The sequence below is a fragment of the Pinus tabuliformis genome, chromosome 3_1 (genome assembly GCF_031772625.1).
Source record: "Pinus tabuliformis cultivar Carrire ecotype Pingquan chromosome 3_1, CPIR1, whole genome shotgun sequence".
Classification (NCBI taxonomy): Eukaryota; Viridiplantae; Streptophyta; class Pinopsida; order Pinales; family Pinaceae; genus Pinus; species Pinus tabuliformis.
Window position 1 is genome coordinate 803,871,712 of NC_142301.1, and position 15,504 is coordinate 803,887,215.

Consider the following 15,504-nt stretch of genomic DNA (forward strand, 5'->3'; position numbering starts at 1 on the left):
GATGAGATGTATTATAAAGGTATCAAATGTGATCCATTCTCTGAGTGTGGATGTCGGCGTTCCTTTAATTTCATTTGTATTATACAGGTATCAAATGTGATCTGTTCTCTGAGTGTGAATGTAACTTTAACCAAACTTTGATGTCATGTGTATTACACAAATTTCATGTTAAATCGTGCCCCACAGCAGAGAAAAACTCTTGCATGTTAGCCTTTTGCCATGTGCATGATAGCTCTTTGACACGCCATGGAGCCTGGCACAACACTTGTCTCTAATCAACTTCACCACTGGTCTCTAACATACCTGCTTCACCACCCATTTGCTTCTAATCTACTGCTTTGATTTACAGTTTGATAGGAGTGTAGCGAAGAAAAGAACCTATCCATTCCACTGCTTTACATTATGGTTTGACAGTTCAATATGGTTCGCTACACTGATCTGTGTCTTTAGTTAACACGACGATGGCGCAGTCGGTTCTCCCATGTAGAGGTGTTACGGCCAGTTATGTAGGAGGAATAGCAGGGTTCAGCCAGCGGCCCGCATTGCCCGTTGCGGTGGGCCTCAAGATTCGGCTGCCAAATGCTGCTGAGTTATCATGGGCACCGTTAGGAGAACTACGGAGCGGCAATGCTAGGGGCTCAAGACTCGCACTGCAAAGATGGTGGCGTTGTTCCAACGCAAAGAAAAGGCAGTCGCCTTGCCCAAGAAGGGGAGGGCAGGTCGGGTGGCGGTGTGCAAGGAGAAGCCTAAGGTGGAGGACGACATCTTCGGGACCTCCAGAGGGATCGGTTTCACCAAGGCCAACGAGCTATTATGGTTTGACAGTTCAATAGGAGTGAAAGAAAGTAAAGAACGTAACGACTTTGTACTAAAGAATGAAAGAAAGCAGTGCACCAAAGTAAAGAGCGGAACAACCTTGTACCAAAGAACCAAAGAATGGAAGAAATAACCCTACACCAAAGAGCGACTGCTCCGAAGAAGAAATGACGTTGTCGCAGAGAAGAAATAAGACCCTATCAAACTGTTTCACAAAAGAAAAAATGGTAAGTTAGCATAGTTCATACATTCTGAAACAGAAATTGATAAGTAAATTAGGCATATATTTTCCTTGTAGTCTGTACATATAATGCATTTATATTTTCCTTGTAGTCTTTACATATAATGCATTTGTACAATAATTGAATTATTCAAAGACAGTGGAGAAGAATCTGGTAAGTCGGGCATAATTCATGTATTTTCCTTCTCGTTGGTAGATATAATTCATTGATTCAAAGAAATTAGAAGCATACAAAAATTAAAAATAATTGTATGCACGAGACAGAAGCATACATACTTGGAAGCACGAGACAGAAGCGAGCGGAGCAGAGGACCTCTGGATTGGTCAATTTCATCCAGAGGTGGTTCGCGACCTGAGCAGAGGTCCAATTCCATTTTCCCAGCAGAGGTGGTTCGAGAGCAGAGCAGAGTTCCAATTCCGTTTCCCCTGAAGGCCACCCTCCTCCTCCCTCTCGGGACCAACGCGGACTCAATCTCGGATGTGTGGAGCCCTTCCAACACAACACAAAACAATGGTTTGACAATCCTGACAAAGTAGAGATACGAATTGCTTTTATTGCTTCTCTATCCATCAACTGTTTTTATAAATTGTTTTTCTTTCTTTTTCTAACTTCTCAACTATTTTTATAAATTGCTTTTCCTTCTTTTTCTAACTTTTCTTGATTTTCTCCTATTAGGTATCATTAAAAATTTCTTTTCTTGATTTCTAACCATTACAAATTGTTTTTCTTTCTTTTTCTACCTGTTTTTGCTTTTCTCTCCATCAGCTATCCTTAAAAAATGATTTTCATTTGAGCTTCATCCTGTTTCGGCCGTGGATGATGTTTTTGCCGCGACGTGTTTCGCCTTCAGTTTCAACTCATTTGATAGTTGCCTCATAAACATTCGCTGTAGGTTTTCTGCGAATACCGTTACATTCCAAACCATTAGGAAATCATCGATTTGATTATATGCATTTTTTAAAATGCACATGGTTCATTAATTTTAAATTATGGCGTACTGCATTACATATTTTTGTATATAATACAATTGTTTCACAACCTGAGGTTTACGTTTAAATGGTGTTTATTAAGCAAAACCAAATTTGAAATTGTCATTGTAGTCCAGGTTAGGTTAGGGTAGGGTTGTGTCATTACAATCTATTTATTAGGTATTGTTTTTTAACCTTATGTCTGGTAGGTATATTTTCATTTTATTTAAAATATTATGGGAGTTATATTTTTATTTTATTTTAATTAACGGTTTTTAACAATAAAAAAAGACAGAGTAATAACCTACACATAATAAATCGATATTTAAGTTCATCATAATCAATCAATTTGCTTCTCGGCAATAGATATGTTGTAATTTCATGTTTGACTTGTCCTTACTAGTGCATAAAACTTTTTGATTCTGTCAAATTACATTAAAAAAAAAAATTAAAAAAAATAAAATTAATAACTAAATTTAATAATTCAAACAAAATTGAAATAAAATAGTTAATTTACAAAATTAATAACTAAAGTTAATAATTCAAACAAAATTGAAATAAAATAGTTAATTTACTCTTTTAGGTTTTCACAATTTTCAGCTGGCTTTCCCTTAATATTTGTAACTATCGTTTTCCCCATAGTATTAGTATATTTAGATAATTATGAATAAATACATGCAAAATTTAGATAATTATGAATAAATACATGCAAACTAAGACAACAAGCACATACAAGCAAGATACAAGCAAGATAATGCAAGCAAAAGATAATGAAAAAACATAGAAAAGCGAAAAATTGAGACAGACAAATACATACCAATGAAAAGTTGAGGCAAGTCAATTGGATTTATAGGTATGAGGGAGTTAGTTGTTAGGGAGTGAGACACAAAGATCATTTGAGGTCTTTATCACAATATTCCTTCTCTGTAACAAAGTACTTATTTCCTTCACTCCTCTCCTTGTAAAGAGGTATTCCCTCTTTCCCTTACTGTAATGAATTGCTGCAACCTTCATGAGTGTAGTTGTTGCTTTCCTACCCATAGTGAAGCCATTGTGCTATTTTACATACTAAGAACTCTTAGTATGTTTATATCTTACTGCAAATTCTAATGGTTGCTGACTCGTGGTGACATGTGAAAAAGTTTTCCCATGTTCTTACAAATACATTTATTATATTTTTTTAGCAGCTTGTGCCATGGAAAGACAACAATGTCTGAGGCTCTCTCTATGCATTGCTAGATAATGCAAAAACTACAATGATCAAGAAATTTTTTAATGCCTTTGACAAGAGCAACCATTCATTCTGCAATGTCACTTTAGTATTCAGAAATGAAAACTCTAATAAAAAGAAATTTTACCTTATTCCAAATACAAATCGTAGGCAAAAAAAAGGAAGAAACTTTACCTTCAAATCCAAGTATGGTAATGAAAATCCAACGAAAATCCTCTCACTAGTTAGGTGAGCAAGTGGGTGTTTTGTAGCCATGAGCAAGTGGGTGTCGTCCCCTACAAAAGGGGAGAATTGAAATTATGAAGAAAACCCTTAATCAAATAAAAGCCAAAAAATCCACAAGAGAATTCAAAAGAACCAAAAATCTCAGTCTACATTATAGCTATATCTATATCAAACGTGGGATTGGAGTTATCTCCTTTCAATACAACAATGCCTGAAAAGCTTTTCCAGAGTACCTGTGTTGTATAGAGGAAACCGCCTTTCAATACAACAATGCCTTAGAAGATTTTACCAGCGAAGCAAACATGAATGAAAATTATGGGAGAAAAACTGAGCGTATAGGGCCGCAAATTTATAAACAAATAAGTTCATCATATTTACCAAATTTCGTTAGGTGCCACTTGAAACAAAAAAGTTGCTCGTGCACTTTCTAGAGGGAGTATCGTAGCATGCTATGGACTCCACGTTGCATGATATGAACTCCAAGTAGAGTGGACACACATGCGGGACGTGTTACTCAAAATGTTCTCTAACTTTTTTTACTATAATACTAGTTTACCCTATTTATTTCAATTATTATTTATATGGGTATACATTTATTATTTTATTTAAATAAATTAAATTAATATATTATTATTATTTTATTTAAATAAATAAATTTAGATGTAGATTTATATAAAATTAATAGATATAAACAAGTAATTGAGAGTAATGCATGTCATGCATGCAGGGGTCTATCCCATTATCCTTCAAGGTTTCTGCAACATATTCTCACAATGTCAATTTTGTATTTGTATCTTTGCCATATCTCTGAGTGATAGTGATTAAACAATGTAAGCTCTCTATCAGTGTCCATGATTATTTGGTTTCCACGCATATTCTCATAATGTCAATTTTGTATTTGTATCTTTGCCATATCTCTGAGTAATTAAACAATGTAAGCCCTCTCTGAGTTTCCATGATTATTTGGTTTCCGCGAATATTCTCATAACGTCAATTTTGTATTTGTATCTTTGCCATATCTCTGAGTAATTAAACAATGTAAGCCCTCTATGAGTTTCCATGATTATGTGATCTTTGATGGAAGGCAACCCCTCTTATCCTCCGTGATGCTAGTAGAGTTAGTAATTGGAAGCAAATACTAGTATTTGAATCTCTTCTCTTTTAACCGGATTATATAGGCATTCATCCAAAGGCAAAGTTAAATATGGTTTCTGCAAGGTTGGCACGTCCTCTAAGTTCCCTGCAGACCTCGGCAGGGACTACCGCCACGGCAGTGGCTCCTTGTTATTGACTGAGAGTTTGAACATCTTATTACAATACATAGTAAAATGTGATAATGCAATCATTACCCTTTATTAATGCAATGTACTCATTCTTTTCATGTCAATACTTTTTATAAACTAATAATTATATGAAAAGAAAAATGAATTGAATATTTTATTTTAAATTTTAATAAATAAAATTTTCAAATTTTATATAGATATATATAAATCATTTTTTGGATTAAAATTTAAGTTTTAATTTTAATAAAATAACACATAAATTTTTCTATAAACTAAATAATAAATCAATATAATTGTTATTTTTTCAAATATAAATTCATATATATATATATATATATATATATATATATATGAATATTTTAGTGCAAAGTTTAAGAAATAAAATATAGAATTTTTGATTTGGATAAACAACTTTAATTTGGACGACTAATGTAGTTCAAATGTAAATGCAAGTATAACATATAATAGTTTTTTTAAAGCTATGTTTGTATAGCCATTGAAATCGGGGCCTTGCTGTTTAATTGCATAGATGAGGACTTTACTAATTAGTAAAACTCAAATTGATAGAAACCTTAACACTAATTTTGATTCAATATTTTTACTGTTATTTAACTATATTTAAATTTAAGGACAAGATTAGCTACTATGTAGCGCTTGTTTTAATAGGTTATATATTATTAATAATAAATAAATGACTATATTTATGTTGAAGACTTTTATAAACGAGGTGTTTCATTTGAAACATCATAAATAAATAAAAACATGGACAAAAGTGATGTCCTTGTACGACATGGTGGCTTAATAGGATTTATGTTCTATTTGAGTGCTTAAATGGGGCATATACCATGGAAGCATAATTTAAAATTTGTGAGTCAAACTAAAGGTTTTGGTATTACTAATTTTTTTATTATAAATTTTTTCAAATAACTTTGCCATTTTGTTAAGTGTACCATGAATCTATTCAATGTATGTTGTTAAATATTAGATTTTGGATTGTATTTATTCACCTAATTAGTTATAATTAAATAAACGAGGTGTCTCATGCGGAACATCATAAATAAAAAAAACATGGACAAAAGTGGTGTCCTTGTACGACATGGTGGCTTAATAGGATTTATGTTCTATTTGAGCGCTTAAATGGGGCATATATCATGGAAGCACAATTTAATATTTGGGATTGAAATTAAGGCTTAACTTTGACATTTTGCTAAGTGTACCATGAGTCTATTTCGTGTATGTTGTTAAATATTAGATTTTGGATTGTATTTATTCACCTAATTAGTTATAATTAAATTGAAGATAGCGTAAAAATCAAATCTAGAATATGTTTTAAGGGTAGTTTAATTTTTCTATATTTTAGTTTTTTTTGGTTAGAATTTAACAATAATTTTTTTTAATGAAAATGTAGATTTTTAATTATTTAAAATGTATTTTGAATATAAAACTAAATTTAAAATCCTAAAAAAAAAAATCTTAAAATAGTTATATTATATAGATTCTATATTTCAAATTTATAATTTAACAAATTTCAAAAAAAAATTAACTAGAAAATATGCTTAAAAAAAGATAAAACCAAAACATAATTTTTTTATTAAATCACAACATTTGATGAATATTTTGATGTGATCATCTTCATTTTATGTCTTTGTTGAATTCTGTGATCTAAATCAATCTTATTCCAAAGAGAAATTACCCAAAACCTTGTTGGACCAAAGATCACACTTGTGGGGTGGAGAATATGTGTGAGAGAAAATTTAACATTTCATAACTTTTATTTAACAAACAATTATCTTGCAATAAATCATAACCATGTGCAACATATCAAACAAAAAGATAAAATGCATTATAAATTTACCATCATATCAATGACATATCGAGAAACTATCACATCATTCACAAAGAGTCACAAGCTTTTATGTGGAAACCAATACGAGAAAAAACTACAAATTATTCTTCTTATTATGCTTCAATTAATTATATACATTTATATGCCTAGACTTGCTAGAGGAACCAACTCACAAGATATGCAAGCAGCTACTTGCGGTAGGCTACAATCTGATTGAGGCACCAACCTTGGTGATGAGAAAGCTCTAACTTTCTCTAGTCTCCACCCTGATTGAAATACCAACCTTGATGATGAGCAAGCTTCAACTTGCTATAGGATTCAACTTGATTGGGGTTCCAACGTTAGTGGAGGCACCCACCTCCTTCTTCAACACTTTGTGGACCTATTTTCAAAATATTTTAAACTGGATCCACCTATTCTTCAAAATAAATCTTCAAAATGGATATGCAGTTGTTTTCATATCACCATCCATGCCCTATCATACCCTGTTATAATAATCACTTCAACTTTTTCATTAATCTCATCACATATCACTCACTTCTGAACCTGCTTACACCACGTGCTCAAAATCAGTTCAACTTGCTCAAAGCCCTCAAAACATACCATCGAGATTTGAATCATCAATAATATATTAATAAGGATTTTCATGCCTCCAGAAATCTCGGCCTCTAATCCTTGTTCACCATGCTTCCTTTGGAATCCAATTTGGCTAAAAAATGAGCCCAAAAACCCCCCAAAACCATACAAAACAGTATATTAAATTAAGGGCTCTACAAATTACCCTTTTTAGGTGTGCTTCTACAAAATGCCTAAATTTTGGCGAATGGATCTATATAAAGGTATCTTCCCGACCTCTTAAATGTTCTACAAAATTCAAATCATAAATAATAATAAAAACACATTCAACCTAGCAACCACTAGGACTCGGACCTCGGTCTCGCCCAACATACCATAAGTATGTTGTCAAATGAGCTATGCAATGGGGTTTGTCGTGTTATGCTTTCAATCATCCTTTGTTGTGGATATGCTAACTTCGAATGAGAGGGTGTGGGGGTTTGACCTCGTGATTGACTAATAATACAAGCATCCTAATTACATAATGTATCAATGCGGAGTTAATTCAATCATCATGCCACCATTGTGGCCAAAGTGGTTAGTTTCTAGACTTACTTTATTACATCGTCTAATGTGTTAACCCATTCGATGTTCCTGCCAACATGAAAATCATTGGCCCAATGATGAGACTTACTAAATTTAAACTGGAAGGCGTGGGGGTTCAATCCCAAGTTCCTTCAATGCAACTCAACTATCACAATGCCAATGTGCCAACGTGCAACTATTATAGCCAATCAACTCTCAAGCTTCTATGTATGTGCCAACCTCGGTCTAATGAATAAATGTGGGGTTTGACCTTGAGTTATGTCACTAATTCAATACAATGTCAATGTGCCAGCATGCCACTATTGTATCTAATAACTTTAAGGCTTCTGTTGACATGCCAACCTTAGCCCAATAGAAACAATGACCTCAAGCGTATATTATATCAGCCTTCTGTCAGACTGATCTCGACCCAATGAATATAGTGACCTTGAATAGGTATTATTTCAAACCCTGACATCACAATCATGTGTGTGTGTGTGTGTGTAGAAAGTGGACCTATGGCTTAGGAAGTTGACCATAGCACCAAAGTCTAATACAAATTCAAATTTGGTCGACCATGTTATTTTTTACGCTTGGTCCTTTAGTCCACATGACCAAGCCATTAGACTCATTTCCTAGGGTTCCATGGCCATTCACATCATGACATCTACATGACATCATCATTCCATGTGGAAGCTTGTGAAAGGTGCCATGTGTCATCCATATTCAATTTCTTGGCGAATTAAATTACCACAAATTTGCTTTCCACGTGGTAGCTTCAGGTCATGCCACTTAACTATGATGATATCATAAGAGGTCCACATCATCTAGCTAAGTATCGCCATGTTTCATTCTTGCTTAATTTGTAAGGGGGTCCATTTCATCAACTAATAAGGTGTTTCCATGTGTCATTCCTGAATTGGCTGCTACTCTAGTTCAATAGTGTGCATCTTTGCCTATCTATGCCGTGCAATATAAGAGAGGTGCACACTTTTTAATAGAGTTAAAGGGCGTGCAAGTCCTATTGAGATATGCCATTTTCCTAACTAATGAACCATGGATGCATACATAAGTTGCTTACCTTTTAACATATTAATATTTTGGGGTTTTTTCCCCTATAGTTGTGGGGCTCCAATAATATTGATTTTCAAACGACCATAACTTCTCAACCAGGAGGAGTTTATCAAAGTGTGATATACTATCAAAAATTTCTCTATGAGGTCTACGTAACAATTCTATTTATAGGATCATTAGAGCATAATGAACTTGTCAAAAAAACAATAAATTTCAACCTCCTTTTAAGGTCATTTGATGAGGGTACATAAGATACCCAACTTTGATACTACTTCCTTTGCCTCTTGAGTGATACCATTATTGTCTTGGACATTCCCTTTGACATCAATCACACTCGTTTTCATCAAAGAAAACATTATGCAACAATATCCCCCTTTGTCATTAATGACAACACCACTACACATTAATGCTCATTAATGCCAAACTCAAATTCCCTCTATTATGCCAATGTTGAGGACTCCCCCTGTCTGACTATGAAGATGCTCTCCCTTCTTTCTTTGCTCCTTTCTATTAGCACTCTGTAATTTCCTTTAGGCTAAAAAAAGGATTACAAAGGTAACCTCATACCACTTTTAGGCTAGGATCTAACCCCACTAGCCTTGGAGAGGGCTCTCTCACTAGGGTTTTACTTAGTCAACCTAATGACTGAATAATTTTTTTTTATCTTAGGCTAGTTATGAGGATCAGAAGAACATATTTTATTTATTTTTCTGAAGGCAGGTAAGGAAAGAAATACTCACTCAACATAGAACCAATCACAACTAATGATTTCAAGTGAATAGGGATAGTGAAGGTGATTTAGGCAAGGCGGGATGGGTATTTTTGTTGATAGTATTGTTTTCATTGTATGGAGGGTGAGTGTAGAATCATGAGGATGAAAATCAGAGCATCAAGTCACAGTTGAATTCAAATTGCCATTAAGAGGAAAAAGACACATAAATTGGTCAACTTATATAAAACAGATCACAACAATGAATTATGCAATATTTACTCTTAAGCTAAAACATGAAGACATATGTTTAAACCTTGGAACCATAAGATAAAATTGATAGCACAAAGGAAAACATACCAACAAAGGTCTGACACAAGAATCCCTGTCAAACACCTTCTACCTTCTTTTATTCATTTGAGAAATTGATACAAAATACAAAATAGTAGCCTTGCTTACTCACACTGACCAACCATAACCTTTTTCTTAGTTTTTTACATATTATATGGTTAAACCACAAGTGGAAGAGTGTTTTGATTATAGAAAGAAATATTTGTTAGCGAGGTAGCCTCACTCCTTTGTTGGAGAATGGAAATTCAAGGAGACATTCATGTATAAAGACATATTTGAAATTTTATGTATAGAGTTTTCTAGTGAGTTTGAGTGAATGATTGCATATGCTTGATGAAGCCCCCCATCACCATTGAGGAGAAAAGAAAACAAGTAAGTGAATTTTAAATCCAATAACTTTGGAGAGTTGTGATCACTTAGTTAATCAAGCAAATTACTTTTCAGGGGAGAAGACAATGGAAGGATACATTGTGTCTAGTTTGTAGTAGAAATGGACTAATTGTACTCAAAAGATAAGGACCGTTTCAGAAGGGGTTTTGAGAGAGATTGGTGAACACAAACGCTAAAAGGATTAAGAAAATGTTGGTGAAGGAAAATTTGTTTCCTACTAACCCACTAAGCATGGTGGTGTAAAGCCTTGCATTAAGGAATGGGTTACAATGAGGTTAGCAAAGATGAGAGCTCAAAATACCAAATGACCGTGAAGGACACAAAATTTAAAGATAAAGTTGAACAAGCTTTAAGGAAGTAGAGATAACTAACCAGTGGTGGTTGAGCTATATGTGAGAAAATGAAGAAGGCTATGAGGAGTTGCAAAAGGAGATTAGAGACGAAGGGAGTAGTGAAGTGGGGATGAGAAAGTTGGAGAATTTGAATGGGAAAGGTAAGTTGATCAGTGAATGCTTACGAAACAAATGGTTGATGATAAAATATAGCTCAATAAGGAGTAGTAGTCAAGGAACTTCAGTCTGATGAACACACTAGGGTGGGGTTACAAGAGATATGTGATTACAAAGTGAGAGGTTGGATGCAATGTAGAATAATATTTTGGATGAGAAAGAATCAAATGAACTAATGGGAAACCATATCCTAAGGCCAACATATGTGTCCCAAATATTTAGGGAGGATGAGAACCTAGTAGTGGACATGGCACTAGACAATAGAAAATTTTGCCTCATACCAACCCAACCACTTCTGCTTCTTAAATACAATTACATAACATTACACTATCTTGTTAATATTGGTTCAAGTCCACCTAGTAGTAAGCTTACTTATGGAGGAACAATAAGAATTAGAGGAAGTAGTCTTAATCCTTCAACATTAATGCAACACATCACCTTATAACTCAAGAAAATGCAAACCCTGCTAAGCATATGGTCCTCCTTGTAACTGTTTCTAATGAATAAAATGGGCTTCTAAGCCTAAGATTTCCAAGTTTCATCCCAAGTTCTCATGGCTTCTTCTACGACCTGTAACATGGCATGATTCCTATATATTATTTATTTAAGTGTTGTTTCCCACGCATTTTAACATTTAATGCAGAAAAAAGTTTAGCTCAGTGTTACAGCTTAGTCCTTATTATCATGTGGTTTGTTACACAGTTGTGCATCAAATATTTCGTGATCAACACCAACAAGCTATTCACACAACGTTTTATTTCCATTTCAAAAGCTCATGCTTACTTATTTTATTTTCCAATGTAATTCTTTTCAGATTAGCAACACAAATATATATATATATATATCCATCATTTTCATATCCCCACAGAGGTGTAAGCACATGTTCAAGCATTAACAATGCAAACACAACCCCAAAATCCATAAATATTACAATAAGAAAAGCATCATGATTCATCAATAAATAGAAACACATAAGAAGATACTTATCTTTGAATTTGCAGTGAAAATAAGTCTAGGACAAGGACTCTTCGCCAACCATAGACAGCTACAACCACACTTACTTGCAGCTGCCACCCCCGAGCCAGATTCCAAAGTCTGAGGGGGGTGCTTGCTTAAGGGACTTGAATACTAACTTCCAACTAAAACAGGGACTCCATAGAATCTCCTTCCTCAATCCCACCAATTGACTTCCACTTATTTTGTCAACACAGGGAGTCAGGAGGTGCTCTACCTCACCCCAAGTGCTCACACAATGATTCACCCCCTTCTAGGGAGTCCAGAGTCCGTTGTAACAATAATGCAGTAACCACAAGTCTTCAATTAGGCCTTCCTTTGATGTTGCTTCGAGATGGCTTCTCCCAAGTTATTATAGAGTTGTAGAGTCTACTATCTCAACCCACAACCTCTAAGGGACCCAGGATGTTATAGGGCTCCAGAGATTCCATCCCAACCCACATCCTCTAGGGACTCAATATGTTATAAGGATCCAGAGACCTTGTCTCAACCCACAACCTCCAAGGACCCAAAGAGCTAATCCCCTTCTCTTGTCTTCTTTTCTCTTCTCTTCTCTTATGTGCTGCCTACTAATTACATTTGTTGGACTCTTGAATCCCTTGCCTTCTATGTCTGCCTCTAGGTTTCCCTTGTTTTACAGGGGTCTTCCTCCCTTGTGCTTGTTTCCTTGGCCTCTTTCCTAGCCAACATTTACTATTGTGTCCTCATTTCACCACAATATGCACTCCCTTTCATAAATCTCTTGTCATATTTTCTTGTTGTTTTTTTTCAAGCAACATTGGCCTGATTAATTTCTCTTGTAGCCCATTTAATTTCAAAACCAATCCCTTGAATTCATGAACCAACCATCCTTTAATGGTTGTCTTGAAATTCATGTTTATTTCTCTGCACAAGAAACCTCAACATCCCAAGCAAGCAACCTCCTCCCTAGCTCTGGAATCTGTGTCCCTTTGACTTAGTCCCCCTTTTTAGATTTCACATATTTCAGAAATGCTTACAATATGCTACATGTGACGACCATGGGTGGGGTTATCAAGTCCCATTCCCCTTGAGGGAACACAACCCTTGGTGTTCATCTTTCCATATAAACAGAGGAAGCATATTAAATAGAGAAACAACAATGTGATGTCTTTGGAGATTTATATTTACAAATATTTACAACGTTAGATATATTTACATGTCACACATTCACAGTTGTGTTCCGAACGACTAATAATTATAAAAGAAAGTTTTAATCAGATTAGCCATATTTTGTGGGTCTTTGCAATTTCCCAGTGCCTTTGCTACACTAAATTCGGGTTGGATTCTTTCTTTTGTTCTGGAGGGTAGTATGCCTCCAATTTCCAACATTGTCTTTATTTGCCCTCTTGTTCGATCAGCAAATAGTTCCCGACTCATTGCTTCCTGATATAACCCCAATGTGCTTTTGATTCCAATCATATATGCTCAGGAACAAAAGAACCTAAATTTTATATTTTGACCTTCCTTTCTCACTCCCTTGGGAAATATGGTTACCCCCCTCTTTGTGGAGTCACTCACTTTCCAAGTTCATGGATCCCTTTCTCTGCTTCTCAGTCCCTCAGGCGATCCATCCCTTGGTAAGGATTCCTCGCAGTGGAAGGATCTTAAACCAAGGCAACCCCACCTTATCTCAATTATAAGGATCATAGCATGCTTCATGGAATTAAATTTACATCATTGGTGTTAGTGTATCACAATGGTCTCATTCTTGAAATATTTAACCTACATGCCGCTACACATTTGATATCTTTCAACTGCAACTATTTGTCTTGTAGCCAAGTCCATCCACCCAACTGGGAATTTCATGCTTTCTTGCATCATATCACATATGCCTCCATAATTTCCATCATTAAGGAAATGAAATAATTTTAAAGCATACCTCACCAACAGTACGTTTATGAAGTGAACTTGGAATTCTCCTTTAATTCCTATCATGACAAGCCATGTTAGCTCATAACCCAAACCATCATAGATCATATGATTGAATTTAGATTCTCAAAAAAAAATCTCAAAATTCATGAAATATTGATACTTATCTTGGTTTTCTTATTGTCGCTTGCTTTACATACACTGAATCAATAGCCAATAGGGAAAGCACCCAGTGACTTCTCTTCACTTTAAGCACATGCACACACCAGATTGGTTGCCCATTGGTAAGCATCCAATGCCTTCTCTTAACGTTGACCACGTACCCACATCGGATTGTTTGCATGTCGGCAAGCATCCAGTGCCTTCTCTTCACTTTGACCACGTACACACATTGGATTGGTTTCCCATTGACAAGCATCAAGTTCCTTCACTTCACTTTGACCACGTACACACACCGCATTGGTATCCCATCGGCAAGCATCAAGTGTTATACCTTCTCTTCTCTTTGATTTAAAATTTACTAAGTGACTCATTGGCCTCAAAATGAGCACCTAAGCCAAATCACAATCCAATGATTATGGGCACTACCAAACCAGGTAGTCTTCTATCAACTTGAATATAAGTGTGTTTCACACTTGTGTATGCCCATGCAGTCCCATACCTACATATGTGTGGCACTGCAGAATACAAGGCCCCAAAAATTTCCATGCATGTCTAAACACTTTTGCACCTGCACAACACATAGTCTCATATAGTCCCATACCTGCCTTTCCTGAACACATAAACGCAATACACAGGTCCAAATAGTCCCATACATGCCTGACTTGAACACATTGAACAATAGAAAATTATATACATGGTACGTCACAAAACTCGTGTAGCACAATAAGGTTTTTCCCATTCCCCTATGAAACACATACACATGTACAAAAAAAACACATATCACAGTGAACAATATCACAATAATCCAAAGGCCAGCTTGTCTCTCATGCTATATCACCATGTTTCCATTAATCCATAGGCCACCTTGTCCCTCATGGAATATCACCATGCTTCCATTAATCCAGATACCACCTTGTCTCTAATGGCATATCACCATGTTACCATTAATCCAGGGATCCCTTTGTCACTCATGGTGTATCGCCATGTTTCCATTAATCTGGAGACCAGATTTTGTCCATGCATGTGAACTGGGTCATATTGCCTCATTTGTTTTTCCCGTGTTCTTAATATTGACATGGGCATGATGTAGGAGATATGTTCACATGATTATAATTTAGCATAATTCTCCTTTGTTCCCAATAAATTCCTCATCACAATGGGAATTTTTTTCGTTCCATCCATATCCTTAAATAATTTGTTTTTTCTTAGTAGTCACCCTTTTATTCGAGTCACCTTTGACAGTGTTGTCAAAATAAATGGAATGTTCATAGGTATAAACATCTACATCAATCAACATGAGAATGTATGCCACGTACCACCATCCACCAACATAATCATGGATGCATCACATAAGTATCCATAAACATAATCACATATGCAATATATAAGTATCCATCAACATAATCATGTATGTAGTAAATAAGTAAACGTGTAGGTATAGTTAGGGGTTAAGAGAACTCTCTTTTTTCCAATTTCCTGGTTGCACATGTCTTTGTCCATTATTCTTATGGACCCAACCAACCCATTAGGTTGTTACATTACTTAATCATGGCCATAGAAACCATTGATTGTGCCCAAATAGATACATGGTTTAGATGGCTCCCTGATTGAGGCCAAGCATGTGTTCCACAGTCTCTTCACACTATTATTGTTT

At 35.2% G+C, this 15,504-nt stretch overlaps 1 pseudogene; it reads left to right on the forward strand.

Annotated features, from left to right (window-relative positions):
* The first annotated feature begins 461 nt into the window (after nucleotides 1–461).
* LOC149189892 (photosystem II 22 kDa protein, chloroplastic-like) lies at nucleotides 462–949 on the forward strand (annotated as a pseudogene).
* Nucleotides 950–15,504: the final 14,555 nt, after the last annotated feature.